Here is a 10,425-nt window from a genome sequence, read left to right as displayed (position 1 = left end):
CACCATGTCGTCTACGTAGACATGGGCATTTTTGCCGAGTTGTTTCAAGAGACATTTCTGCATGCAACGCTGAAAAGTGGCACCGGCATTTCTCAAGCCGAATGTCATTGTCAGGTAGCAGAAAGCTCCAAAGGGTGTGATGAAGGCAGCCTTCAGGCGGTCAGCCGGGTCCAACTTGATCTGATGATACCCTGAGTATGCATCCAAAAAACTTAACAGCTCGCATCCGGCTGTGGAGTCTATCACTTGGTCAATCCGTGGCAGAGCAAACAGATCCTTTGGGCAGGCCTTGTTCAGACTAGTGTAGTCTATGCACATACGCCACTTGTTATTCTTCTTCAGAACCAGAACTGGGTTGGCAAGCCACTCTGGAAAGAACAATTCCATGATAAAGCCGGTTGCAAGGAGCCGGGCTATCTCTTCTCCCACAATTCTTCGCTTCTCTTCTGACAGTCGGCGGAGGGGCTGCTTGACCGGCTTCGCGTCAGCTCGGACATGTAATTTGTGCTCGGCGAAATCCTTCGGGACACCCGGCATGTCCTTTGGGGACCATGCAAAGATGTCTCGATTCTCACGGAGGAAGTTGACGAGCTCGCCTTCCTATTTACTGTCCAAGTTCGCCCCAATGACAGCGAACCTCTCCGGGTGCTCCGGGTCCAGAGGTATCTTCTTCGTCTCTTTTGCAGGCTGGAAGGAGCCCTGCGCATCACAATCCTTGGGGTTGGGGGACAAGGCCGGCTGCTTGCCGGCCATGGCCACAACCCGTTCCAACATCTTCTTCTCTTCTGCCACCACAAGGGACTCGGCCAGCCGGCTACTGGCCATGGCGCACTCGATGGACTTCTTGTAGTCGCCGGCTACCGTGATGATCCCCTTCGAGCTCAGCATCTTCATCTTCAGGTAGGCGTAGTGGGGCACATCCATGAACTTGGCCAAAGCAGGTCGGCCAAGTAGTGCATGATAGGGGCTCTCAAAATCCACTACCTCGAACCATATTGCTTCCCGGCGAAAGTGATCTTTGTCTCCGAAGAGAACATCCATTTTGATCTTGCCGATTGGAGAGCAAGACAAGCCGGGTACGATACCATGGAAGACGGTGCGGCTCGGCATGAGCTGCTTTGCTTTGATGTTCAGCTTCTCCATGGTATCGCGGTACAGTATGTTGATACTGCTTTCGCCGTCTATCAAGACGCGGGAAAATCTGGCAGCTCGCCTCTCCGTCGCGAGGGTGACGTCCAAAACCATTGCATAGGAGCCGGGCGAAGGCATCACCTCTGGGTGGTCGGCCTGGCTCCAGCTGATTGGCTTTTTTGACCAGTGCATGAACTCGGCGGTGCTAGAGGTGACTGCATTCACTTCTTGGTGCTGTCGGCGTCGGCTGCGCTTGTCGTCGGCTTGACTAGTGAAGACGACGTAGGCGGCGTGCTCTTCGGGAAATTCGTCTTGGATGGCGCCGACTGCCGGCCGAGCCGCCGGCTGCTGGGGGGCTGGAGGCGGCTGGCCGGGAGGCGGAGGCGGCAACATTCCCTCACCCTTGGTGATGCGGGTGAGCCAGTGGCATTTCCGGGTTGTGTGGTTGGACGGCTTCGCGCCGCTGTGGAACTTGCAGGGGGCATCGAGTGCTTGTTCGTAGGAGAAAGACGGCTGCCAGGCCGGCCTTCCACCCTTCTTCTTGGGAGCGGGCCGTTCTTCAGGCTGCTCGTCTTCAACTGTGGCCACCTGCCGACTGGAGGAAGTCGGCATGGGGCCCTTGCGCTTGTGGTCGTTCTGGTAGGGGCGCCGATTAGGGTCGCCAGCCGGCGTTTTGGGAGCTGGAGCAATTACTTTCGCCGAGGCGTCCACTCGGAGTTCGGTCTTCATTAAGGAGTCGGCGGTGGCGTACTTGTCGGTGGTGACTAGTAACTCGTCGAGGGTAGCCGGCTCGTCGCAGAGCAGTCGGTGCTTGAGGAGGGTGCCCTCTCGGCACCCGGCGGTGAAGTACTCGATGGCCTGGACCTCGTGCACTCCCTCGCAGGAGTTGCGGAGCTCGGCCCATCGCGTGAGGTAGTCGCGGGTCGACTCGTTGGGCCCTTGGACGCAGAGGGAGAGCTGGCGAGGCTTGGGAGGCCGCTTGTAGGTGCTGGTGAAGTTGCGGACGAAGACTTCGGTGAAGTCCAGCCAACTGTTGATGCTGTAGGGCTTGAGGCTGTCGAGCCATGTGCGCGCCGTGCCTTGCAGCATGAGGGGGGCGTACTTCACGGCGATGCGCCGATTGCCGTTGGCTATGCTGACGGCCGTGGAGTAGTCGATGAGCCAATCTTCCGGCTTCACCGAGCCGTTGTACTTGGGCGTGTCTCTAGGGAGCAAGAACCCTTTGGGGAAGGGCTCGTCGCGGATACGGGGGCCAAAGCATGGCGGGCCGACATCGTCTTCTTCTTCTAGTGCCAAGGATCGAGCAAGGCGGTCGATCCTGTGGCGGGCGTCGCTCTCGCCGACTCCTTCTCGGCGGCCATGTCGGTCGCCAAGAGTCGGATGTGTGATAGGCGGCGGAGTGAGGCGTCTTTCTCTTCGAGGCGGGGGAGGAGGCAGATTTCCTTGGTGCTCTACAGCTCGAGGGCGGCCATCCGCGTCGCGCTCGATGGGGATGCGAGTCCGGCTGCGGCTGGCAGCCGGCTCCTTGTCTTTCTTCTGGCGCGCGCCGCTTGCAGTCGGCGAGCGGGACGTCGCGGCGTGCTCCCGACGCGGGGGATGACTATCAGCACTGGCGCCGGCTTCGTGCCGTTCTGCAGCCGCGTCGAGCAGCTGTTGGATCCGTCTCGTCATGTAGGGGAGCTCATCAGCTCCCAGCCCATTGAGCTCTTCTGCAGCCGCCTGAGTGGCTCGTAGATTCTCGAGCGGGGTGGCGTAGACGGGGCGATCTGCGCCCAGCATGCTGGCAACGGCTGCGCCACGCTTCTTGTCGGGACCCCGATTCTAAGTCACACCGATCTAGCCTATAACACCTCATATCACTTTGCGGCCTCACGCACGGTACTCCCACGGGTGTTGCCTTACCATGGCCCGGGACCGTTTGCGCCTTTTGGCTCACGTATATGACAATGTCGCTAGCATCCATATGACAGAGAACCCGGGCCGACATGGCTAGTCGTGAACCCAATGCGGCACTAACGTATGGGGAGAGGCATACATGAATCAACATCGAACGTGTCGGTCAGCAGCGTGTGAATCCGGGCTGTAGCACTGGGCTAACAGGACTCCGGGAACCCGGGCTGTAGCAGGCTAGGCAGGACTCCGGATGTCACCGCGTGACATTTCCCCGAAGGGACAGACACCGGAACGATGTGAAACACATGCCGGCCAGTCAAGTGTCCAGAGAAGTAGTGCTGGGCTAGCAGGACTCCGGTGAACCGGGCTGTAGCGGACTACCATGGCTCAAGGAGGCACTAGACTACATTTCCCCATAAGAGAGGCTGCCAAGGATAAACAACTAGATTGTCGGATCCCACACATAGCAATACACGTCACACGTACGCATAACATGCAAGTATGTGCTGTACAACATGGCATCACAACATAACGTGAACTCATATAGATAAAAGGCCCAGAAGAGCCACATAGCATTAAGTACAAACAAGGGTCACATGACCCATCATTCAGAGCATACAAGCAACGGAAGCATTACATGTCTGAATACAGACAACTACAAAGAAAAAGGCTGAGAAGCCTGACTATCTACAAGACCCTCCCAAGGGTACAAGATCGTAGCTGAGGTACAAGCTACTCGTCGAAGTCCAAGCGGAGCTACTAGTGAGACTGAAGTCTCTGCTGCAAAACATAAACAAAGCAACATGAGTACAAAGGTACTCAGCAAGGCTTACATCAGAACCTATCTTATATGCATTTGTATCAAGAAGGTAGTGTGGGGTTTAGTTGCAGCAAGCCAGCTTTGACTCAGTGGTTGTCCTGTTCTATGACTACGAGAAACTTCTTTGAGGTAAGAAGGCGCACACGAGTCCACTAATCACAACCTCAATACACCACTATGGATTCATTCCCATCTCAATACGAGAAGCCATCCATAGCACTCACACTTATCTTGAGCATTTTAGAGTATCCACTTCAAGTTATCTATGTACCACGTAAGCATCCAAGAAGTCCATAACCGAGGACACGGCTATTCGAATAGATCATGATAACCCTGCAGGGGTGTACTGCGTCACACACTCTCTCGCCACTTACTGCCATGTACACGTCATGTACCTCGGCAACCTTCAAGCGGAAGCCTGGCGAGGGTGTCGGCCACGACCTGACTAACCTCACAAGACTCTGGTCCAGGTTTATCGCCTATTTGGGTTCCATCCGCAAGGAGATCCGGCCGGGGTGTCGCTCACGGCCCCAAACGATGTGCGCAGGGTTCCCAAGCCCACCTCGCCGGATGGATCTACGCTTGGTACACCGTGCCACTTGTGCCTAGTCTGTCCCAAGCCCACCTGGCCGGGTGCCACTTGGTAGACTACTAACACTACCTACAAACACCAGAAACTAATTGCAACTCCTGGACAGAGATCAAGGCGGTTAATAAGTCGAGAGAGCTTGGAGCGCCCGGAGCCCAATGTGTGGTAGTAGCTAGTCATTGGACAACTTACACAGAACTCGGTTCTTAAGGACGGTCCCAATGAGACAACCCACCATGTACTCCTACATGGCCTCTCACCGCTACCTTTACCAAATCGTGTTCACACGCCTAACTCTCAGCACCAGAACATATCGTAACACTCCAATTCATTCCCAATGAATCAGACCTGACGCAACTCTAAGCAATAGCAGGCATGGCATGGTAGGAACACAACATGGCTCAAACAACTCCTACACATGCTAGTGGGTTTCAACTATTTACTGTGGCAATGACAGGTCATGCAGAGGAATGGGTTCAACTACCGCAGCATAAAGTAGCAGTTGAATCGTTGTTGTCCTAATGCAGTAAAAGAGAGCGGGAGCGAGAGAGTAGGATTGTATCGGAATGAACAAAGGGGGGTTTGCTTGCCTGGTAGATCAACAGGGTGGCACTGCTCCTCAGACAGGTACTCTGGAACACTCTCCGGAGCAGGACCTATCGAGAGGGAATGGTGTCGACAGTCAAAAACACAATCATATGCAGCAATATGATGCATGAATATGGCATGAATATGTGATGTATTTTGAGCCAATGCATTTAGCATTCAACTTGGAAGAGATCCATTTGAACCAAAGGTTCAAATGCAACTCTAATTTAAGTCCTTATATATGCCTTTTATATGTTTTCACTTATACAGTAGGTATAAGTTGGTTTGTCATGCATGAAACTGGTACAGATGGATAGATTGCATTTTTCTGATAATTTTTCATATATAAATTATTTAAATCTGAGCTACGGTTGAATTTCTATGAATTTTAGAAGTTTTGAACATTTTCTGGAATTTCTTGAATAAAGTTAAATCCAGAAAATATATAATTGCGTCAGCATGACGTCATCGCTGTGTCAGCAGGTCAACGGCTGGCCAGGGTCAAATCTGACCGGCGGAGCCCACTGGTCAGTGAGACAGGGGTTAGTTTAGGTGGTGATTAGCTGGCAGGTCGGGCCCGCACGTCAGGCCGGCGAGGTCAAACCCCACCGGCGTTTAGCCGCCGGCGAGGCCGAACGCGGCGGAGGGGCTCGGGATCGCGTCTCCGACGACCAAAAGGGCCGCGGAGACCATCTCAGAGGAGCCCTGGCTCGCGCGCATCCCGTTGGACACGCGGGAGACCGTGGGTGTGCCGGGGCTCGCCGGAGCAGAACTCGCGGCGGCGGCCGGAGCACGGCCAAGGGCGGGCGCAGCACTGCGGTGCACGGGGGCGGCGGCTGAGAGCACCGGGGCATAGCCCGGGCTCTTCCGCATCCAGCGGAGGCAACGGAAGGACGCGGGATGCCGGAGCTCACCGGAGCAAAGCTCGCGGCGGCGGCCGGAGCTCGGGCTCGAGCGGTTGCGGGCTACAGAGCACGGGGAGGCAGGAGAGGAGGGGGAACCGACGCGTGGGCTCACAACGGATCGGCGGGCGTCGTTGGAGAGCTCGGGGAAGGGCTGGAGTCGGCGGGGCGGCGATGGGGATCCACGGCGGCCGGAGGCGAAGATGGCGACGGTGACGGCTCCACGGGGCGCTCCGGCTTGCGTGGCTCGGCAGAGAGCTTCGGAGCGAGGAGGCGGAGCTCCTGCGCGTGTCGGAGAGACGAGGGGGAGACGGTGGCTGCGGCAATGGCGAGTGGCGGCGACGGCAGCGTTCGGGCGCGGTGAGAGAGAGCAAGGGAGAAGGCGAGGGGAAAAATGAGGGGGTCGACCGGGTCGGGACGGCACCCGCGACGTCGCCCAGCGCGTCGCGCTGGCAGGGGAGAGGGCAAGCAGGCTGGTGGCGTGGCGGCACGGCGGTGCGCGCGCGTCGGCCACACGCCTGTCCGACTGGGGCGAGGACAACGACGACTGGCACTGGGCCAGTGGGCCGGCTGGCTACACAGTGCCAGGTAGATCGGCCCAAGTAGGCTTCCTTTTTCCTAGTTCCTTTTCTTTTCTAATTTCCTGACATTTGTTTGGTTTAATAAAAATACTAAACCATTTTATTTTCTTCTGACAATTTTTGCAGGGACCTAAGGGATTATTCCAAAGCCCCTCACAAAAATTCAGAATTTTTGGACATATATAACATATATATATCCAATGCAAATAATTACTTCATTAATTCCAAATGCCCAAAATAAATATTTATGAGCTCCTGAAAATATTGGTTTGATTTTTTTATCTCTGTCCAATATTTCCAGAGAGCAACATGAACATTTTCTTGGACCCTTTTGGACCAATTTTTATCTGGGTCATTTCCAGAAATGATTCTGAGGGTTTCACAGATCCCCACTTCAAATTTAAATGGAATTTAAACATGATGCACACATGACTAGCTAGTCTAGGTCATACCAGAACTAGGGATGTGACACTTCTGGACGAAGCCGGCTCGGCTCGTGCCGCTAGGCGGCGGCGTGCCTAAGGCGGCGCGGTCGACTTCGCGCCGGTGGGCCTCGGTGAGGCGTCTCATCGAGGCTATCTTCCGGCCCTCCGCGATGAGGGCAAGGCGGCGTGCCTCCAGGGTCTCGGCGTCGGCGTCGGCCGGGATGGGGACGGAGAGGTCGTGAATCGCCGCTTGCTGAGCGTCGCGGGCATTCTCGCCCGAGTTGGAGACGTGGCTGATGACCAGCACTTCGGTGACTTCTCGCCCAGGGAGGGGGTCGTCGAAGACCACCACGTCGGAGGGGTAGGCGCCAAGCGACGCGGTGTCGGAGTCGATGAGCATCGGGTCGGTGGAGCCGACCGACTCCATGTCCGCAGCAGGCTCGCTGGAGACGTGAAGTTGGTCGAGGAGGCTGACGAGGCGGCTCTCGGGGTAGTCGGTGCCTGCGTCGGACGCAGGCTCGTCGGAGATGTGAGCCTCGCCGAGAAGATCGGCGAGGCGGCTCGCTGCGCAGGCGTCGTCGACGCCTTGCAGCGCGTCGAGGCAAACGCCATCGGGCGCAGCAGGCTGGCTGCGCTCGCGGGGGAGGAAGAGGGTTCCCGTTAACAGGTCTCCGGACGACGGTGCACCTGGCCCCACGATGGGCGCCAAATGTCGGGTGGTTGGTGCGACATATGCCAAGGGATGGCTTATCATTGTGGGAACCAATAAAACGTCGCCGGTGCCTGGAAACGGGATGAGGCGAAGACATGCACGCCGGCGGATCTTACCCAGGTTCGGGGCTCTCCGAGGAGATAACACCCCTAGTCCTGCTCTGCAGGGTCTCCGCATGATCACTAGATCGATGAAAGGTAGCTACAATCGCTCCTAGAGCTGTTGAGATCAAGGGAGAAGAAGAACAAGGCTAGCTCTTGCTTCTCTCTATCTATGGTGTGTGAGTGTGTTATGCTTAGAAGGCAACTCTATGCTCAGAGGCCAACCCTTTGCATGGGTGCTCCGGGGGGTTTATATAGGCCTACCCCCGGGGGTACAATGGTAATCCGGCTGGGCCCTGGTCCCAGCCGTCAGTGTCTACGCTCGCCGGCTTCTCTGCCGGCTGCTGGGTCCCGCCGGCTGCCGGCTACTTCGTCGACAGGCCGGCCCCACCGCCTAGGGTCTTGTCGGCGGCTGCTTACTGTAGGCGCGCCTCTGATGACGAGGGCTTTGTCGAGGTAAGCGTGGCTACAGTGGGCCGCCTCGGGGGCTCTCACTGTAGCCTTACCTCGTCTTGTCTCCTTAATGGGGCTCCTGCTTCGAGGAAGGGAGTAGCCGGCTTCTGGAGACCGGCTACGCTCTTGGCCGACTGGGAAAGGCTGGGCCGCCTTCATGCCTCTCTCTGGCTGAAGGGGCCCGCCGCCCGCGGGCCGTACGGGAGTCGGTCGTGGGTGACGTTGAGGCCAGCATGGCTACAGTGCCGAGCCGCACGGGAGATGGCCGTCCCGTACGGCCACCTGTAGCCATGCCCGCCTCGGGTTTTGGGGTAGTGGGCCGCACTGTGGCCACACCCCGTCGTGTCGTCGTTATGTGGGAACAGCTTGGAGTGGTTGTGGTCTCGGCCGGCTCTTTGGAGTCGGCGTTCTTCTTGGCCGGCTTCTTGGAGTCGGCCACCCTGTAGTCGTCCTGGGGAGGAGTTGGTGAGGCTGGGTCGCCTTCCGGGAGTCGGCTTCAGAGGCAGCCGGCCAGGGAAGGCGGCCCAATGCTCGGAGTGCTTGGAGGCCCGAAGGCCTGATAATTTTTTCAGAAGAACCAGGGGCAGTCGGTTAGGCTACCCGTGGCCATTTACTCCGACACTCCCCAGAGACACGCCCAAGTACAACGGCTCCGTGAAGCCGGAAGATTGGCTCATTGACTATTCTACTGCGGTCAGCATAGCCAACGGCAACAGACGTGTCACCGTGAAATACGTCCCCCTCATGCTGCAAGGCACGGCGCGCACCTGGCTCAACAGCCTCAAGCCCTACAGCGTCAACAGCTGGCTGGACATCACGGAAGTCTTCGTCCGCAACTTCACCAGCACGTACAAGCAGCCTCCCAAGCCTCGCTAGCTCTCCCTATGCGTCCAAGGGCCCAACGAGTCTACCCGCGACTACCTCACGCAGTGGGCCGAGCTTCGCAACTCCTGCGAGGGGGTGCATGAGGTTCAGGCCATCGAGTACTTCACCGCCGGGTGTCGAGAGGGCACCCTCCTCAAGCACCGGCTCCTCTGCGACGAGCCGGCTACCCTCGACGAACTGCTGATCATCGCGGATAAGTACGCCACGGCCGACTCCTCGATGAAGACCGAGCTCCGAGTGGACGCCTCTGGGAAGGTGCTCACTCCGGCTCCCAAGACGCCGGCTAGCGAGTCAAACCGGCGCCCCTACCAGAACGACCACAAGCGCAAGGCCCCTATGGCGCCTTCCACCAGTCGGCAGGTGGCCACAGTTGAAGATGAGCAACCCGAAGAACGGCCCGCTCCCAAGAAGAAGGGTGGCAGGCCGTCTTGGCAGCCGGCTTTCTCCTACGAGCAGACTCTCGACGCCCCCTGCAAGTTCCACAGCGGCGCGAAGCCGTCCAACCACACGACCCGAAAGTGCCACTAGCTCACGCGAATCTCCAAGGGCGAAGGGCTGGTGCCGCCTCCGCCTCCCGACCCGCCGCCTCCAGCCCCCCAGCAGCCGGCGGCTCGGCCGGCAGTCGGAGCCATGCAAGATGAGTTCCCTGAAGAGCACGCCGCCTACGTCGTCTTCACAAGCCAAGCCGAAGACAAGCGTACTCGGCGCCGTCAGCATCAAGAGGTCAACGCAGTCACCTCTAGCGCTCCCGAGTTCATGCACTGGTCCGAGAAGCCCATCAACTGGAGCCAGGCCGACCACCCAGAGGTGATGCCATCCCCTGGCTCCTATGCACTAGACTTGGATGTCACCCTCACGACGGAGAGGCGAGCTGCCCGATTCTCCCGCGTCCTGATTGATGGCTGAAGCAGTATCAATATACTGTACCACGATACCATGGAGAAGCTGAACATCAAGGCGAAGCAGCTCATGCCAAGCCGGACCGTGTTCCATGGCATCGTGCCCGGCTTGTCTTGTTGGTTCCATGGCAAGATCAAGATGGATGTTCTCTTCGGAGACAAGGATCATTTTCGCCGAGAAGCGATCTGGTTTGAGGTAGTGGATCTGGAGAGCCCCTACCATGCTTTGCTTGGCCGACCTGCTCTGGCCAAGTTCATGGCTGTGCCCAACTACGCCTACCTAAAGATGAAGATGCCGAGCTCGAAGGGGATCATCACCATAGCCGACGACTACAAGAAGTCCATCGAGTGCGCCATGGCCAGCAGTCGGCTGGCCGAGTCCCTCGTAGTGGCAGAAGAGAAGAAGATGCTGGAACGGGTTGTGGCCATGGCCGGCAAGCAGCCGG

Source organism: Aegilops tauschii, chromosome 6, assembly GCF_002575655.3.
Source record: "Aegilops tauschii subsp. strangulata cultivar AL8/78 chromosome 6, Aet v6.0, whole genome shotgun sequence".
Lineage (NCBI taxonomy): Eukaryota > Viridiplantae > Streptophyta > Magnoliopsida > Poales > Poaceae > Aegilops > Aegilops tauschii.
The sequence above is the reverse complement of the archived record's forward strand: the minus strand, read 5'-3'. Positions refer to the sequence as shown.